The 19,488-nt window shown below is 42.8% G+C and overlaps 1 protein-coding gene across 2 annotated transcripts in view; it reads left to right on the forward strand.

Annotated features, from left to right (window-relative positions):
* LOC147689414 (vomeronasal type-2 receptor 26-like) overlaps positions 1-19,488 on the forward strand; it is a 340,528-nt gene that overhangs the window by 264,403 nt on the left and 56,637 nt on the right. The window lies entirely within an intron of this gene.

Below are 19,488 nucleotides of genomic sequence, written 5' to 3' on the forward strand. Positions count from 1 at the left end.
GGATACCCCAAAAAACTAGTGAAACAATCCCTAAAGCGTGCTAGGTATTATGACCGTGAGCAACTTCTGGACACTAACAAAATTAAAAACAACAAGACACAAGACAGGATAGTCTTCATGAGTCAATACTCAAACTTAAGCAGTAGAATTAAAAATATAGTGAACCGAAACTGGAAAATAATAAATAATGGCCTGACAATTCCACTAATTAAACCGTTATTCTCATTCCGAAGGAATAAAACTATCAAAAACAGTCTAGTAAGGACATATAAAAAATCCGGGGAACAGTGTACAAACCACCATAACTGGTAACACAAAGGCAATTGGCAACCACAAATGTGGAACCTGTTCCATTTGTCCGAACTGCATAGTGTCAAAGAAATTGATCTTTAACCGGAAGACCCTAGTGCCGAGAAGTTTAAACAATTGCAGAAGTAAAAATGTGGTTTACCTGCTCGTCTGCCCTTGTGGCCTAGGTTACGTGGGGAAGACGGGCAGGGAGCTTAGAATTAGACTCCTGGAGCATCGCTCAGCAATCAAAAACAAAAAAGAAAATGCTCCACTTACGCTACACTAGCAAGAAAAAAATCATGGATGTGACGAGTTTACCTGGTACATCCTGGAAAAAATAACTGCCAGCAGACGAGGTGGTAACCTCGAGACAATTAGGAAAAAACAAGAACAATGGTTTACATGCCATCTAGACACCATAGACAAAGGCTTAAACTCCAGAGAGGAATGGATGAAAATAATATCTGGTCACTAAACAAAATACATTCCCTAAGTTTTCTACCACACAAGAATCAGAGACAATTCAGCTGTCAGATGTCTGTAAAGGGGTATTAACCCATAACATTATAACATGAATTTGGATACTCGTGTCGGCTAACATCGACCAAATTATATTACAGCATAGACAAAATAGATACAGCTCTTAGAAAGCTAATCAAATGACAGATGAGTACAATAGTGAGCTAATTAGCTAAAAATATTCCCCGACTTTAAGCACACTGTAACAAATACAAATGGGCACAGTGGAACAATGAATACCAATAAAGTGTAAACACCTACAATAAAGTTCTACAGAGGAGAGGCTTATAATAGCAGTAGTTCTGACAGTTTGAGGTATATGTGTGGTAATACACAATAACAACAAATCCAAGGCTGTATTGGGGCATGGAATATATAAATAGGAAGTGAAATTTTATGGTTCCACTAGCATTTGTCATAAAACTAATTTACGTATGATTGACAAATCTAAGTCCAACAAATAAGGAAATACTAACGACAAAACGGCAGAATCTTAGGAAAAACAATGTAGGTTAGACGATGGGAACATCGTGTAAACAAAACTGAAAACGAGGCTTGAATACCTTGAAGGAAAATGAGGCGTGAAACGCGGAAGCTAGTTAGAAACCGAGACGCGTTACCGTGGTTACGCAGAACGTTTCACGGGAAACTTAATTGAATGCAGCTCAAACAATTAATAATCACCCAATGAGAGAAACAGAAATAAAGTATAAAAAGGACTCAGAGGAACATCCTGAACATTAGCTGTTCCGGAATCGAAGACGAGAGCGAGAGGACGAGAGTCGGGTGCCAAACCAGGAAATACGAAGCGCAAGGTAAAAGGAAAAGAACCCCTGCAGAAAATTAGATAGAAAACCTCCAAAATAGCCAATCTAATAATGTACCGCTAATATCTATCCTCCTAGGAAACTTCGACTATATAGTCAGAAAAACAAGGCGCATCTTTCCATTTGAGGGACTGAATGCGAGGTAAGATTAATTTAACCGCCTTGCTCTAAACATTAGAAATGAGGCACAAGGCAGGTAATATAATAAAGTTTAACTCTTGTTGCAGGTGATAACTCGATCCTGCACCTGATTAAGCGCTATCCATTATGGTACCCCCGACCCCAAGACGTTCTTTACCGGATGTTTAGGTAGGTTCGTTTAAAATGTGCAACTCACAGTAATCTGCCCACAAAATATACCGTAAAACTTATAGATTCAATATATCTTTTGCAGTATCAAAATAGAGAAGAACCACGTTATTTGGGGAGAAGTCATTGATTGAAGGGCGATTCGAAGACCTAAACATACAATGCTACTCTGTAGCCAACAGTAAGGTAGTCCAAATAATTTTGTTAACAAAAAGATCAAGTTGAAAAAAGTTAAAAAACCACCTAGACTACAACCAAAAGAGTATCTAAAAAATTCTATTTTTGCAAAAAACTCTTTCATAGGAGATTAAAAATTCCTAATTCCTGTTGGGCCACAGAGAAACAACAAACACCAGCGTACAAGACAACAGATAAACAAAAACAAGGCTATAGATGCAAACATAGGATACCTTGGAATAACTATTTGACTTACAACCTTTCTATAAAACTCTATCTCTCTAGATTGTAATGAAAGTTTATGGTGAAAGAATGCAACACCAGAAAATAGAATCCAAATTTTTGTCCAGAGAACTGAACATGGAATAAGGTACCTCCAATTAACACCGAACATAGTTTCTTCAACCTCTGGGTATATAAATCCCCGGTGAAGACCACAAATTTGTCCTGTGCCCCAGGGTGAACCCTGGGAGGTGGTGAGACTCGAAATAACACAACAGGAAAACAATCACTCCCCTAAGTTTCGTCCGGGGGAGGTTTTTTTTTTACAATGGCTGCCCTCACATGAGTTGGACCCATGGTGAAGCAACAAAAGCATATCTACAAACCAATGAGTATAATTGTGGTAAACATGTCAGTAAAAACTAAGCATGGGCAGAAAATCCGTTTCGCTCGCGGATTTTGCGGATTTTCGGTAAATTCGCAATCCGCGAGATTCGCAAATCTCCCGCAAAATCCGCAAATCCGCAAGCAGCGGATTTCATGGCTTGCTCGCACTGTTCGCGTGAGTTCGAGGCTTCCCAGTACAACTTCGCGCCCCGCGAATAAGCGCAAAATTGCAGAAATACGATCTTAGCAAAACTGAAACTACTTACCAGGTTCAAAAGTTCAGGCTCATCATTAGTAGCCATTTCCTGTAGTGCTTCCTGAGGGGCCCCTCCAGAGTTCAGTTGCCAGTTGCAACTATTATGTGACCCTGCTCTGAACCTCAGAATAGTTACACATATGCCACAAAGGTCCTGAATTACAGCTAAGGGAGACAAGCAGGAGCCAGGCTGGAGGTTCAAATCCATTAATCAGCCCCTAATTCATTATTGTCAGTTGGGGCAGGGCAGGTGTTGTAACTAATTTTGCAACAATGAAAGCACTTAGCAAGTGCAAAAGATCACTAATCAGGAAGCACTAAGGAAGCGGGTGCCAGCTAAAAAAATATTCTGTGACACATTAATCAGCCCCAAATTAATTCAGGTCACTTGAGGCAGGGAAGGTGTGCTTGCGTTGCCACAATAATGTACACTGACTGGACAACCAGAGGGTGCTGTGATGAAACAGAGGGTGGCATGGGTGAGCCAGAGGGTGGCATGAGTAGTCAGAGAGTGGCAGTGGTGACAGAGAGTGGCAGTGATGAAGAAGAGTGTCCCAAACAGGCTGGACACGTAGAAACAACAAGTTTGCAAAACTTGCGACCCGACAGGTAAGTTCGCGTTTTGCGAAATTGTACCAAACCCTCGCGAACTGGCAGAAACCCGCGCGAACACACAAAAAAAAAATCCGCAAATTCGCGAGAATTCGCAGATTTTGCGGATTGCGAGTTCGCAAATCCGCAAAATTCGCGAACGCGAGATTCGCAAAATTCGCCCATGCTTAGTAAAAACAAATGTGATGTGCCCTAACTAAAAGCCCCTTGTAAAATGATTCGTCATAATTATACCAAATGTTTGGACTGTTTGTCAATTGATGTGCGTCAAGTAAAAGTCTTATGTCAAAAGGCTATTCATAATTATACTTAATGCTTGGACTGTTTGCCAATTAATATCATGTCATTGACTATTCTGGGTTTAATGTTGAATACTGACCCGAGTATATTTACCTACAGGATCCATTTGTAGAGACAACCATCCAGTGCCAATACAGGAGAGACAATGAAATCCAATAGTCTTGAAAAAGATGGTAGATGAATAAACAAAAACCATCGAAACGCGTCGACGCCTAACACTGCACAATCCAATCACCCAACTTACTTCAAGAACACAGAAAAAAATCAAGTCTTGGATTTAGTCTAAAAGAGGGTCATGATGTGCATTTTTCGAATGAAAAATTGTTGATGTCTTATTGGTGTGTCTCTCTCTTTTCCCATTTTTTCTTTGATACATAGAAAGTTGATTTAATTGCCATTTTTCAGTACAGATATTTGTTTACATGTATAAATTGTGAATGAGTTGATATTCTTTTTTTAATTAACGCAAAGGGTCTTTTTTATGTAATAACAATGATTTTTAATATTTTTTTATTGTATGTTTGAATAAATTTCTACATTTTATATACAACTGTTTTTATTGTTTATGCTTTTGCTTAGTGAAGCTTTGTGTCCAAGACCAAACATGTTTTGGGCATTCCTATATAGTTACTTACCCAAGGGAAGCTGTTCACTTTACTGTTTAAAAGTACCCCATTCCCCTGGGCCACAAGAGGTCTCTTTCCCTCGTCTTTAATGTAGAGACTTAAGTGCATACAGTTATTAAGCATCAATGGAGTTTATGAAACCTTTTGCAGCACATAAATACTCCAATGCTTAGTGGCTGCCAGTTCAAACCAAGGAAAGTACACTACTGTGGTAAAGAATTAAATATTTAGGCAGATGATCCAGAACCACAACGAGACAAAGATTGTCCCAAGGTTCAAGAACTGGTGTTCGACAGAACCAGAAGGTACAATGGTCAAATAACCAGGAGGTGACAAATGCCCCAGAACGAGAAGGAGATAAAGGTCTCCAGAATCAGAACAGTGAGTGCACAAAGGAAGTCCAAGGACCGAAGGGTTCAAAGACCCCAGAATGAGAACCGGGAGACGACAAACGACGTTCCAGGACCGGATGGGGACAAAGGCCCCAGAATGAGTACCGGGATTGGACAAAGGATGTCCCAGGACTGGGAGAGTTCACAACCGAGATTCGTGATGGGCAAGAGTTCCAGTACCAGAACAGAAAGTTGTGACAAGGTGGTTCTCTGAACCGGGATAAATGTTCCACGATTTGAACCGGGCTTTATCGCCCACAGTACTGAGACAGTTTGTCCACAAAAGAAATAAAAAAAAATTAAAGGTAACTTTGTGGCCCGAACCACAACTAGAGGCCCATAACTCGAGAAAAGAACCAGAACCAACCCACCTGGTCCAGAACTTCAACTTGGACTGTAAGAGAACTGGCTCCAACTTTTTGTACATCCTTCCAGAACTTTTTGTGTGTTGGAGGCACTTGTTGAACTGTTCTATCTTCAACAATGAGCATGAAGCCGCGCTGACAAAGACTGATCGGAAAAAGAAAACTGTCTCTTCCCGTTTTTGCTGGCCACATTAACGGATTGTAGAGAGTAGACTGGTTCTTCATGTTTTGCCAATCGAAGGGGAGAAGGTGGTCATCATGATCTTCATCATCATTCTCATTTGGATCCTGTTCCTCTGCCTTCGTGATCTGGAAGTCCATGAGGTCGCTGACCTCCTACGTGTTATATGTTTTCTTCTTCCTGTTTTTCCATATCTTAACTCTTACGATGTGTTTGAGTCTTCCATTGTTTGTTTTATCTGTAAAGAGAGAAGATTTGTTGTATATTTGTACGTCCTTCAATATGGCTACTTGGTGTCAGTAGTTCTTTATATGTGTTTCTACCTTCCCAACCTCCCATAGTACCTGAGAGTGTTCTAGCCTGTATGTGAAGGTTCCAGCCTTGGCAGTTGATGGTCTGGTCAGCTGTGAGGTTTACTGCTCTGCTGTGTAACTTAATACATCTATTTTAATAATCTGAAGACGTGTTCTGCTACCTACCAAATCTACTTACAACAACAGTCTACTAGATTGTGAAATGGGTTCTATCCAAGCTGCACTAATGCATGAAATCTTTCATAGCTTGAAAGGAAGAAGCACAGTTTATTCTAATTACATAAAATCTCTGTAAATGTTTGAGATTAGCCAGAATGGGGTAGCCCTCTTCCAAAATCCTTTATTAAAAAATTTGGTTTAAAAATCGTTCTATGCAGTGAGTCGAAAAAGGGATATTATGTTTTGTTAAGAGCATGTAAGGAAGTAAATTATAATAGAGAGGAGCATCTGTAAAAAAATAAAACTATATTTCATGGAATCTCTGACACAGAGTAAACAGAATAATTCTGTTATGAAGGTTAAATCTGCTTCTGCTACAAGCCATCACTGGAACACTTTCTGAGACTGTTCTTTTTGAAGCATAACATAAATACATCAGTTGAGGCTTACCAGTGTCTATTGGCACACCCTCCCCCTCCTGAAATGGATTGCACAAAAATGTAACTTTTTTTCTAATGTGTTTTAAATTTAGTAATAATATGAGTAATTACTCTCTGCCTTTTATTTGAATCGCTAAGGACAGTAAATGTTATTATGCTCATCATAAGCTTAATTATAACTTTACATGCTGTGTTAAGCTGGATGCTCGACAGATGTAATGAGGCTTAGGCACTGCATTTTCTGCCAATCCTTTGCCCTTCTAGCCCTTTATTTGCTCATTTGCACTTTTTACTCGATGCCTTTTAACAGAGTTTCCCGCATTCTTTACTGCGGAGAGCATTGTAATGTTTTGCCTACATTGATTTTTTGCATATTTGCACTATATCTGTTATTGGCACTTTATAAAAGAGCATTGTATTCGGTACTGTTATCGTGTATTTGCACTCTTAGGGGCATATTTGCAAGGGCGTCAATAAATAAACGCAAAGCACGCTTAGCGCTTGTTTATTTATTGCCGACTATCTCTGGAATGTATCACCCTTGTAGCTTGTTATTAACAACACGTTTCTCCAGGGCGATAAAAATTCCGGCTTGTTTTCACTTTTGTTTTTTCTCTGTACTCTTCTTACTTCTTTTTCTCGTTCTCTTCTTCTGATTAACTTCTTCCTACTACCCGCAGAGTTGGACTATCCAGATACTATTTTGTTCCTACTGACTCCTAGACCCAGAGTGTTTTATCGATTGGCTCTTTTTTTTTTTGCACCTTTCTGCCTTTTGTAATTCTCTCTGTCCTATTTTTTTTTCTTCTTTTTCTCTCTTCTTTTTTTATTTGGTTATTTCTTTATACACTTGTATTCAGTTGTGCTCTGCCTTCTTTCCTTAAAAAAAATGTACTTGTTGCTTTTCTTTCTTTGAGAGGTGGGGGGAGAGGGGGAGGGTGATTTAAAAAATGAAAGATCTATGTATTTCTTTTTTCTCAATGAAAGAAAAAAAATTCCGGAGATAGAGGGGGAATCGCCAATTTGCAGGGAACATTGCTGGTTTTCCAGCGATGTTCCCCGCAAAACAGCGATAACCATGCTGATACGACTCTGTGGTCATATCAGCAGAATCCACCCCCAATGTTAGGGATAGTTAATTCTGCATTTTAGCAGACGTTAGTTTTTGGAGAAAACAGTGGTTTTCTCCAAAAACTAACATCTGCTAAAATGCTAGGGCAGTCTTGTAAATATCACGATGTGTACATCAGCGATATTTGCAAGGTTGTACTGCCAAGTGACGCCCACTTTGCATCTCATTTGAGATGCAAAGGGAGGCGTCAGGTAAAAGGGTGCTAACATGCCCTAATATATGTTAGCACCCTCTTGTTAATAGGGCAATAGTTTTATCTCAGCTTTTTTGGCTTTTAAAGCCAAAAAAGTGGAGATAAAGCTCTTGGTAATATGCCCCAATTAGGTTGTATATATTCTCAGCAAATGAGGGCTTGTATTAGATTTGTCAATTACAGTTTTGGGTCATCTGAGGGATACCCTATGGATCCCGTGTGTTAACTTTGTATGGACGATCAATTTATCTTCCAACTGTAGTGGTATGTGTTTCTTTTTTGATTTAATTTTCTTGCATTGAAGATGAGGATTAATTGTAGGGGTGGGCGGCCAGCTACGCTCCGTGCACGGAGTGTGCGTAGTGCCGCCTACTCCGCATTTTGCGGAGCTGGCGGAGCCAGGCGGCACTACGCACGCTCCGCAGACGGAGCGTAGCTGGCCGCCACCCGCCTCCCTCCCGCCCTCCCTAAATACTTTAAAATAAAGGAATGCAATAATTTAAAAAGCACTTACCTTGCCGCCGCTGGCCGCCGCGTTCCCCGGGGCTCGTTATCTCCTGTCTTCCGTCTTTTTCAGTAATGCGCATGCGCGGGCGGCCGCGCATGCGCATTTTCAAGAGAAAATGCGCATGCGCGGCCGCCCGCCCGCGCATGCGCATTACTGAAGAAGACGGAAGATAGCGAGCCCCGGGGAAGCGGCGGGCAGCGGCGGCAAGGTAAGTGCTTTTTAAATTATTGCATTCCTTTATTTTAAAGTATTTAGGGAGGGCGGGAGGGAGGCGGGTGGCGGGGCTGGCGGCCAGTGGTTTTGCGGAGTGGGGCTACGCGGAGTGCGGAGGTGGGCGTAGTTTCTCACCCACTTCGCGTAGCTCCGCGAAGCCCCACTCCGCCAACTCCGCCCAGGGCTAATTAATTGCTTTATTCTTTATGTGGATCTCTGTTGAGTTCCCTAGTACAATAAGTAAGTAAGTAAGTGATAGTTTATTAGCATAGTTAATTAAAACCATTGCAATTCATCCTTAAAAACACTAAGGTGCACACAATACATTTTTCATCACTTGAATAAAATTACATTCACGTAAAATATATAGTCTAAATTTAAAATCCTAACAAAAATTCATAAAATGTAATATATGTTAGTGAGAAAAAAAATAGTAATCGTGTTGTTCTAAATGTCCTTTATAAGTTATGGCAAGGGGACGAGTTCCAGTGTTCACTTTACATTCATCATTCTTAATGTGAAACTTTAAAGGCTGCCGATAAGGGATTCTACTTTGCTTAATAACCTCTAAAAGCATACCGGAGGGTCAGTTTTCTGCATCTTTGATTCTACCTCCATCAAGTACTTCACCAGGCTACAGTTCAACTGTGGGTCGCTGGGTGCAAAGCAGGCAAGAACTGCCTGTCTTCGTGAGCGTATTACGCGCTAGTTAAAGTGATGTTTCAATAACCGTTTCCGTTCCACTAACAATTTCTCACAGGAGCACAGCAGATGTTCCATATCTTCCGGCGCCTTGCCGCATAAACGACAAAGGTTACCCCCATTGGCCCTCAGCCACTGCGGATGATGGCGTGTGCAAGGTAAAATGCCCAGTCTATATTTGAGGAACTTCAGTTTTATATAACGTGAGTACCCGAGGTCAAGATAACTCTGTTGGCCTTGTTTAGAATAGGAGCTTAGGATAATCTACCCATGTGACCTCATTGCAACACAGGCTTTATCTTCGATCCATGAGAGGTGTTTTATTGTTTTCTTTATTAAACTTTCGATTGTAGTATGATTAGTAGGGGTGTTCCACAGCTCCTGTAACCCCATATTCACTAGGTTGTTTTTCAAATATCTGGCGGCTGGTGATGCCGTATTCCGTTCTGATTCTGACCGTAAATAGCTATTTAGGGTTCCTTTGTTTGCCTTCCGGACTTTATCCCAAGTAATTATGTATGCACCTTGTCCTGCCAGAGACTGCTTCTCTCCTCCAAATTCCAGCCTAAGTTGGGCCAGAGAGGTTTGTTTTGGCAAGCTGAATATGGTTCTATTTGCTGCCTCCACAGTTCTGCCTAGAGTCGCCGCATTCCTTCCTCTCTGTACTTCACTCCCATAAGTAATTGTAGGCAGCAGTTTAGCTCTTATAACTTGTGCCAGGGGCAGAAGAGATGGACTAATGAGTTTGCCCTTTAGTTTTTTTAGTGAAATAGATATCGCAATGCCTTTTCCTCTAATGCTTGCTTTCTGAATTGTAAACTGGCCGCTGTTATCGATTTTGACTCCCAGGTACTTGTACACTGTTGTGTCTTCAATACGGTTGTTGTTCCAGAACCAGCCATAATTTGTTTTTCCTTTTTTGTTAATTTACATCATTTGTGTCTTCAGTAGATTTATCGTGAGTTGATTACCATCCGAGTACAACCGAGTTGCATCCACAAGATTTTACAGCCCTATTTTTGTGTGACTGATTAGCACTATGTCATCCGCATATAGTAATGATGGTAGTATTTGGCCTCCTAATTTCGGTGCATGAGAATTACAATTGTTTAAAATCGGGGGTAGATCTCCTAAGAACAAATTAAAAAGGGTTGGGGCCAAAACACATCCCTGTTTTAGGCCCTTGTTAGTTGGGATGCGTCTGGACAGATGAGATCCATCACCCACCTTCACCTGTATCCATGTGTCACTATGCAGGTTGATCAGTAGGTCTAGCAAGGGCCTTGGGATCCCCCATTTATTCAATTTGGACCACAGGAGATTCCGATTAATATGGTCAAAGGCTGCCTCATAGTCGATAAAGCACAAGTGGATTGGCATTTTGTTGGTTTTGGCTTAGTCAATTAACAGGCCTATAGTCAAGATGTTTGTTGTTGTCCCAACAGTTTTGGCTAAGCGTGTTTGATTTGCAGGGATTAAGGAATTTTCTGTAGCCCAGACCTGCAATTCTTCCAAGATGATCCCGGCAAAATACTTGGCTTCATTGTCCATGAGGGAGATCAGTCTGTAGTTACTTGGCCGTGATTTATCCCCTGATTTGTATATAGGAGAGATATTCGAGCCCTTCCAGGAGGCAGGTAATATGTTAAACTGTATAATTTTCTTGAATAGTGGCTCTAGTGCTCCACCCCAATCCCTTTCGGTCTGTGTATAAAGAATGGGAGGTATGCCGTTCGGGCCTTTCCCCCCTTACCTTCTTCCCTTTTTGATTTGGTGCATGATTATCTTTTGTAGGTTTGCCTCTCCTGTATTCATGATTGTATTGCCACCTTCTTGTGTATGAAGAGTTTCACGAGATGTTGTTGATTTATTGTCCTTATTTCCTATCCCAAGGTCGGAGGCCCTTTGTTGTGTGAAGTGATCTTTGAGATACTTTGCCCATGCTACTTCATTAATATTGGAGGATACTCCATCATGCATAGGATTTAGAAAGGAATTGATAGATTTCCGGAGTTTTGCCCCATCGTTATTTTATTTTTTATGTCAGTATGTAATTTTGCCCATAAGCTGTCCTCCATTTCTTTGTTTGCTTCCCACTTTGTTTTTGTCAAGGAAGCCTTCAGTTTCCTTAAGCGGTCATGTTTTACCGTGTCTCTTGGGGAGTACCTAAGTTGGTGCATTGTTTGGTAGATGCATTTCTTTATACGTTTTATCTTCACTTGGTGTTCCTTCGTAAACGGGGTCATATTTTTTCCAGTCCGTCCTGTTTGAAGTTTCGGTGTTGTGGAATAGCCTGCCATTATTGTTGTAAAACACTCCTATTTCTCAACTTCACTTGCTCCGATTCTTCCCTCAAAATGCAGTTTTGCCATATCAGGCAGGCTTTCCTCATTAGCTGCCAAAAATGTAATCCTTTTATAATTGACATATAAACTGAGTAAATAGGGACCAGAGACTGCTCAAATTTAGGCTTGCAGATGTTCAATGTGATTTCCTGTGGGCAATGATCACTGTCAGTTTTTTCCCCTATTTGGAAAGAGGTAACATAGTGAAAGAGAGATAGTGACATAAACGTATAATCCAAGAATTTGCTAAACCTTGATGAATGAAACGTGCATGCTGGTGGTGTGTCTCCAATGAGTCTTATATTTAGTACTTTAATGTTATAGGACTCAAGGTTCTCCAATGCCTTCTTATCTAATTTAGTATATTTAGTTGTTTCTGAAGTTGCTTCTGAAGTTGCTTTGTGTGGTATATTCCAGGCTATATGTTGAAGGAGATTCTCGTCGTCTGTAGTGTTCCCATCAAATTAAGATTAAAGTCGCCAGTGAGCACAACATCCAAAGTCAATGTTTTGATTATAGTTTCCTCTAGGAAGTTACCTAGTTCTTTTCATACCTTTACTTTCCTTTTTGGATGGACGTAAACGTTAATTAAGATTAAGTTTGCGCCCCTCTTGCCTTTTTCCGTAGTGAGAAGATTTAGTGTCAGCAAGTTGGGAGTGTGCAGTCCGAATTACTTGATCTCGTGGACACATGCCGTCGAAACATAAGTCACAAGGCCCCCTTGAAGATGACCATGTTTTGCAGCTCTCACCGTGCTTGTAAAAAAACGTAGAAAGCCAAGCAGATGCGGAGGTTGTTCTTGCCAGGTCTCTTGAAAGGGCATAATATCAAATGATCTTATGTAACTGACAAATTCTTGGTTATTCATTTTGGAGGCAAGGCCATTGACATTCCATGAGCATATTCTGTAGTTGTTATGTCCGCTCGATATTGGGAGATTCGTTGTTAGTCATTTTGCTTGATTGTTGATTGTTCTAGCGATCCATCTCAGGTCAAGTGGACCTCTTGATGAGCCATCTGAGGCGTGTCCCCTGGCTTCCAGATCTTCCGTAATTCTTGCTTCAGTGTTCCCTATTGCACCTCTGAGTACTGACATTCCAGGTCTATTTCCGCAGTTGTGCTCTCCTACTCTTCCTGAAGGGATTAGTAGATCAGGGTATTTTGGTTTTATATAAGGGCAGTTGAAATTCCCCAGTTCTTAAAAGTATGGCTCTCGGCCAGTATGTTCTGTGCAACTGAAGAAGTAGCCCATGTTGCCTTTATTTTTTCCGCCTTCGAGTCTAATTCTGCAATAAATTTGATGGAAACTAGATCTAGAGTAGTCACGCTAGCCAGAGATGGAACGTGAGATAACAGCCGTAAGATGTTACCTCTATTCAGTATGTCATGCCTTCCTTTCGAGATGTAGTCTGGGATAAACCATACAATATTTGCTCTTGTATTTCTATTGTCTTCCAACTTCCTGTTGTTTTTATTTTTGGAATTTCCTCCATGTCCTAATACGTGTTCTTGCACTTCTCTTGGTGTTGCTTGGTATATGGAAGGTTCCACTCTGGTGTTCCCTTAGAGGTGTAATTTCTGTTGTCCTCCTATGTGTATTATTTGATTCCCGTCCCTTTGTCCGAGGACGGATAGTTCAGATCCCCCACCACTTGTACGTTCCTTGGTGTCCGTTCTTTGAGTTGCCCTTATATGTGTCAATATAGCAGTTTGTCTACTTAGTGCCGGAATGTTATCGTCTAACTCTTCCATGACTCTCCCCATTGTTTTGGTTAGAGAGTGCGGGGCGCTTTCGCTCCCAGGCAATGCTCCACTGATTTCATTAGGATTCCTTGTAGAGTTGATGATCAGGCCGACTCGCTCGCTTTGAGCTGAATATTGTTTTTTTTTTCTTTTTTCCAGACTTGGTGGAGAGGGTCTATTATTTTCTTCTTGGTGTGGATCTTCTCTTCCTTCTATGTTGTCGGTGTCTTTAATGGTCTTTCCTTCTTCTTTCATTGTCATTTTTGATGTTGTTTAGTCCACTTTGGTTGGACTGGGGCATTGACCGTAAGAGGTGGCTGAATCCCGCTCTATCTAGAATTATTTTTTGATTTTTGCCTTTGCGTTTCTTTGCCCACCATTGCTTTGCGTTTAGATAGTTGCCAACCCTCTCGTTTAGTTGATCTACAGGCAGTTTGTCATCCGCTATTCTGGTCTCTTTGGCCCCTCCTTTCCGATTCTTGTGGATCTGATTCCCCAGTACCTCAGTGTGGATGTTTTCAGTGGTTGTGGGATGTGCTGTAATTTTTATCTTATCTGTTTTGTTCGTAGTACGACTTTCAGGAGGATGCTTGTCTATATCCCCGGATATTTGTCCATTACACCAGTGGCACTCTTTTCCTTGCGATGGGGGTTGTGCATAGATCGCTCAGCATTGATGGAAGTGTGGCCAGTTTGTCAATTATCGGGCCGCATCCTCAACCCAGGGACTTGTTTTGAACATGATCCTGTTTTGTAGTAATGTATTTTAATGTACCCAGTTTCCCATCAATCGCAACCACAAATACCGCCAGTGTGTCTAAAAGCGTCAGTTGGGTGTCCATCTTATCTGACTGGTAGTGGAGTGCTTCTACCAATAGTTGGACTGATTTTAGCAGGCTCTGCCATGCTGTATCCTGGGTAGCATTTTTTTGTATTTCCTCCTTACTAGCAGGATTTGTTGTATCATCTCGAGTTTCAGTTGTTTTTCCTCCCCCGTGTGAGTCCTGTTTGTGTTCACATATTTTGTCATTTATTTTGGAGTTGAGCCTGCTCCTACTTTTGTCATCAGTGTGAGCAGCCGAAACACCTTCCCAGTCCTCCGTTCCGGGGTCTGTGGTGATTTCGGTTCCTTCTGTTTTCCCAGCTAAGTTTAGTCCCTCCGTTCCGAGGTTTGAGGCCATTACTATTTCTTCTACTTTCCCAGCCAAGGGGCCTATTAGGATGGCGGACAGACCTGCGTCCGTCTCGCACCCCAGAGGAGGGACCGTCCGCAGGGGCAGCGGCGGTCCTACCGTGCTAACTAGGATGTGACCACCACTCTGGCGGTCACATCCTGTATTTTTAACATTGCGGCGGATGCTGCTGCAAGCAGCACCCGCCGCAAGGTTAAAAGTGCATGATTTCCTTTGCATGCACGAAGCGGCAGGCAATGCATGGTGCCTGCCGCTTCATGCCTGCAAAGGCAGGGGGGTACCATAGGTCCCCCCCATGTGCACCCCCCCACCTCCCTTCACCCCTGGGGGCCCGCAACAGGCCTCCAAGGAAAAGTCTGTATGCCTTTCCACGGCGGAAATGCCGCTGTGGAAAGGCATAGGACCGCTGACATCCTGATATGGCTGGCGGTGTCGGATAGACACCGCCATCCATGTTAGAGCTTTTTCGCTGCGGTCGGAAGGCGAACGCAGCGGAAAAGCGGCAGACGGAAAAAGATCCCCCAGCCATCCTAATCTGGTGGGGGGTCTTTTTTCAGTCCGCAGCGGTTAATCCGTATCGGCCCGGAGGATGCCGATTAACCGCAATCATAATCGGCCCCTAAGTTTGGTCCCAAGATCCTATCTTTGATTCCTCCCCCCAAGTAGATGACTCTAAGTGGGAGTTTAGTGTTACATCGATTAGAATTGGGTTGCTTGTTTTTTCTTGTAGTTCCCCATTCCTTTCTTGATTGGGGTTAGTGCCCCTCAGCAAGGGTTTTTCCCATGGGCTTATTTGGCTGTGCATTTTTGGTGTCATGGCTATTGCACAGTTACCTAGTCTATTTTTGTTTTTAATTGATCCATTGACACTAATCAGATCCAAGCTGATATCAAAGTTATCCTGATTTCTTTTTTGTAAGTTGTCAGCCCCTTTGTTTGCTTCATATTGCCTGTGAATTTGGACGACCTCGTCTTCTCCTATTTGTGTACTATCTATATTTTCAAAAGTCATCCGTGTTTGGTTGGATTGTGGGGTTGAAGTTATTTGAAGAGAGCTATTGACTGCTCTATTGTTGTCTCTTTTTTGGTCTGGATTTTCCCCTTTGTGAGTTGAAGTCCGCTCTTTTGTAATTGGTGATGATTGTTTTATTTGAAAAGGTTGAAGAGGTGATTGAAGCCCTGACACCTCTTTTGTATTTGAAAATAGGGCATCTTCCACATTTTTTAGGAAGCTAAATTTTGTAAAGATTTTCGGTTGATATGAGAACTTTCTCATTGTTGATTTGTTGCTAGTTTCCAGTTTTGATAATTGCCCACTCATTTCTGATACAGAGGAGTTTCTATCTGTTGGTTTTTCTATTTCAATGAGAGTACTATTTTTCAGGTTTGCCTGACCAGCTTCTTCAGATGTTTCATCCCTTGCATCCTCCAACATGTTGGTTTTTCGTTTACGTTTTTTTGACTCTCGTTTAGCTTTTACATTTTCACAAATACGGCCTGACCTCATGGTGCCCTTTTTCTTCAGTTACAGACTTTCTGTCCCCCACAATCAACAAAATAATAGCTTGATGATTTGTAACACGATCAGTTCCTGTTAATTGGAAGGTTCACCCGTTTTTGCAGTTATTGGTTCACTCTTCCCTGCTGTTTATTAAGACCTCCCACGGTTTTTCAGTAACAATAAAACTGAAAACTCCTTTCACTGCTCGGCAGCTGCACAGTTGCATAATATAATACAGTTATTTGCTCAGTTCCCTGTACCCTGTGCCTAGCAGGGGGCGACCTTCCCCCCCTCCCCGCCACACCAATAGTCACAACAAACTACTCTTGTCAGCTTACCTCCGAGCCTGTCTGCTCTGTAGAGAGCCCGCCCAACCCGCCGGACCGCAAAGCCAGCCGCCGAGTACGGCAGCGGGACAAGGCGATTCTACGTCGTGGAGATATGACCGCAATCGGCTTGAGCAGCAGCCGTCAGGAAAGGCAGCCATCAGGTAGCAGATAGCTCTGATAGCAGTGGAGGGGAGGTAGATCGTCAAAGGTCGCAAACAAGGTTCAAGCAGCTGCGGCTGCTAGGCAAACAAAAAACGGCTCTGCCCGTGAGTCAAACAAAAGTGACACTGGCCCCTAGGCACAAATCAAATTACTCCTGCCGTGGAGCTCCGACTGCAAACAAAGCGAGCAAAAAACAACTTCAGCCGCAAGTGGAATACTGGCGGCTCCGGCCAAAGAGACAAGATCCGGCTGAAACAGGCAGAGTCAGGTGGCTCAAGGATCGAGAAACTCTGGCCGCTGAAGCTGGCTCCCAGGCTCCCAGGCTCCAAGGCTTCCAGGCTCCCGAGTTCCCAGCGGAGCGAAACCCCCAACGGAGCGGAGCGGCAAACAAACTGCCGAGTTACTGAGTCTTGCGGGATAGTATCACCCGGCCATCACTCCCTCCACTGGAGGATCACCCGCCACTCCTGCTGCTGGAGGACAGTCCGTGGATTGCCCCAACACCTGGCCGCCACTCCCGGCTTCTGCAATGAAGGGCACACGCGGCTTCTACAGTTTCCGTTTCAGCACCAGGGTAAGAATTGAATTGAATTAAAAATACCTATCATTAATATTTTGGCAGATCATCTTTGTCTTGTCTCCCTCCAAGGACTTGTTCTTTGACTGTCACATACACAAATTAAAATATAAATATAACTCAACAAGTTTGCCCTTGTATTTTGAAGGACAAAATATTTTAGGAGGAATTCCTAAACATTTTCAGAAGTACTCCTAGAAAGTGAATGTTGCACTACTGCTGAGAACCCTTTCCTCTGCATTTTTACCATTATTGAAGTTGTTTAACTGCACACTCGCATTCTGGACATGGATTAACTCCTGCTCATTACTGATGTAAATCTCCATTATTTAAAAGGTGGGAACGAGTCAGCAAATTCTTGTCAATGTCCACAAACAAGTTTGTTTACTCTGAAGAAAATCTTATTTTTAAAGTGGTTTTACACATTCAAATAGGTCTGTGGATTGGGCACCCTGTGTAGCCTGCTAAGAACACCTAGTCTCTTTAGCTCATTGTCCTCAGAACTCCTTGCTCTGTATTAATAGGGCATGTACCTTGTGTCTCTTCCTCCACAAGTCCCTCACTCTGTAATATCATGTGCCCTTTGGTATTTCCTCCCTAGATCTTTCATACTGATGTTATCACTTCTGCCTCACATATCTTCAACCATAGATCCTGTGAACTGATTTTTATCACAAATTGGCCCGCATCTGTTCCTCCATGGATCCCTCGCACTGATGCAATCACATGTGCCCAGCATCATTCACTCCCTAGACCCATTAAACTGATGCAATGCATCTGCCTGCATCTGTTCCTCCATGGATCCCTTGCACTGATGCAATCACTACTACACCACATGTCTTCATCATGGATCCCTCGCACTGATGTAATCACATGTGGCCAGCATCTTTTCCTCCCTGGATCCCTAGCACTGATGCAATCACATGTCTTCTGCATCTCTCACTCCCTGGATCCCTCGCACTGATGCAATCACATCTGCCCCGCATCTCATTCCTGGATCACTCTCACTGATGCTCTGACATGTGCCCTGCATCCCCTCCTCCATGAATCCCTCACACTGATGCTATAGCAAGTGCTCTGCATCTCTAACATCCTGGATGCCTTGCATTGATACCATGACATGTGCCCCAATTCTCTGACTCACAGGATTCCTCACACTGATACTATGACATGTGACTTGCAACCCTTCCTACATGGATCCCTCGCACTAATGCTTTGACATGTGTCCGCACCTCTCACTCCCTGGATCCCTCACACTGATGCTATGACATTTGCACTGCATCTCCCACTCCCTATATCCCTTGCACTGATGCAATTACATGTGCCCTGCACTCTTCTTCTTGGATCCCTCACACTGATACAATAACATGTGCCCCGCATCTTCTCCTCCAAGTATCCCTCACACTGCACCTCTTCTTCCTGGATCCCTTACACTGATGCTATGACATATGCCCTGCATCTCTTTGTCCTGGAGCCATGGCACTGATGCAATTTCATGTGTCCAACAACTCTCACTCCATGTATCACTCACACTGATGAAATTGCATGTGCCTTGTATCTCTTCCTCCATGTATCCCTCACACTGATGCATTTACATGCGCCCTGCACTCTTCCTCCATGTATCCCTCACACTGATGCTTTGACATGTGCCCTACATCTCTTCTTCTTGGATCCCTCACACTTATGCAGTCACATGTGTCCCGCATCTCTCACTCCATGGATTGCTCACACTGATGCACTCACAAGTGCCCTGCATTTCTCACTCCCGGATTCCTCGCACTGATGCTATGACATGTGCCCCAAATCTGTTCTTCCTGTATCCTTTGCACTGATGCAATCATATGTGCCCTGCATCGCTTCCTCAATGGATCTCTCCCAATGATGCTATGACATGTGTTCCGCATCTCTTCTTACTGGATACCATGCACTGATGCACTCACATGTGCTCCGCATCTCTCACTTCCTGGATCCCTTGCTCTGATGCTATCACATGTGCCCCACATCTCTCATTTCCTCGATGCCTAGCAATGATGCTTATCACATGTGCCCCACATCTCTTCCTCCAAATATCGCTTACATTGATGCATTCACATGTGCTCCTCATCTTTTACTCCCTGGATCTGTCACACTGCTGCTATCGCATGTGTGCCACATCTCTCAATTTCTGTATCCTTCACATTGATGCAATCACAAGTGCCCTGTATCTCTTCCTCCAAGCACCATTCCAAGTATCACTCGCACTGATGCATTCACATGTGCCCACGCATCTCTAACTCCCAGGATCCCTCGCACTGATGCAATCACAAGTGCCCTGTATCTCTTCCTCCAAGCACCATTCCAAGTATCACTCGCACTGATGCATTCACATGTGCCCACGCATCTCTAACTCCCTGGATCCCTCGCAATGATGCAATCACATGTGCCCCACATCTCTTCCTTCAAGTATCGCTCACACTGATGCTGACATCTGCCCTTTATCTCATCCTCCTCTTTTATCTCATAGATACAATTTG

The sequence above is a fragment of the Lissotriton vulgaris genome, chromosome 10 (genome assembly GCF_964263255.1).
Source record: "Lissotriton vulgaris chromosome 10, aLisVul1.2, whole genome shotgun sequence".
In the NCBI taxonomy this organism is placed as follows: Eukaryota; Metazoa; Chordata; class Amphibia; order Caudata; family Salamandridae; genus Lissotriton; species Lissotriton vulgaris.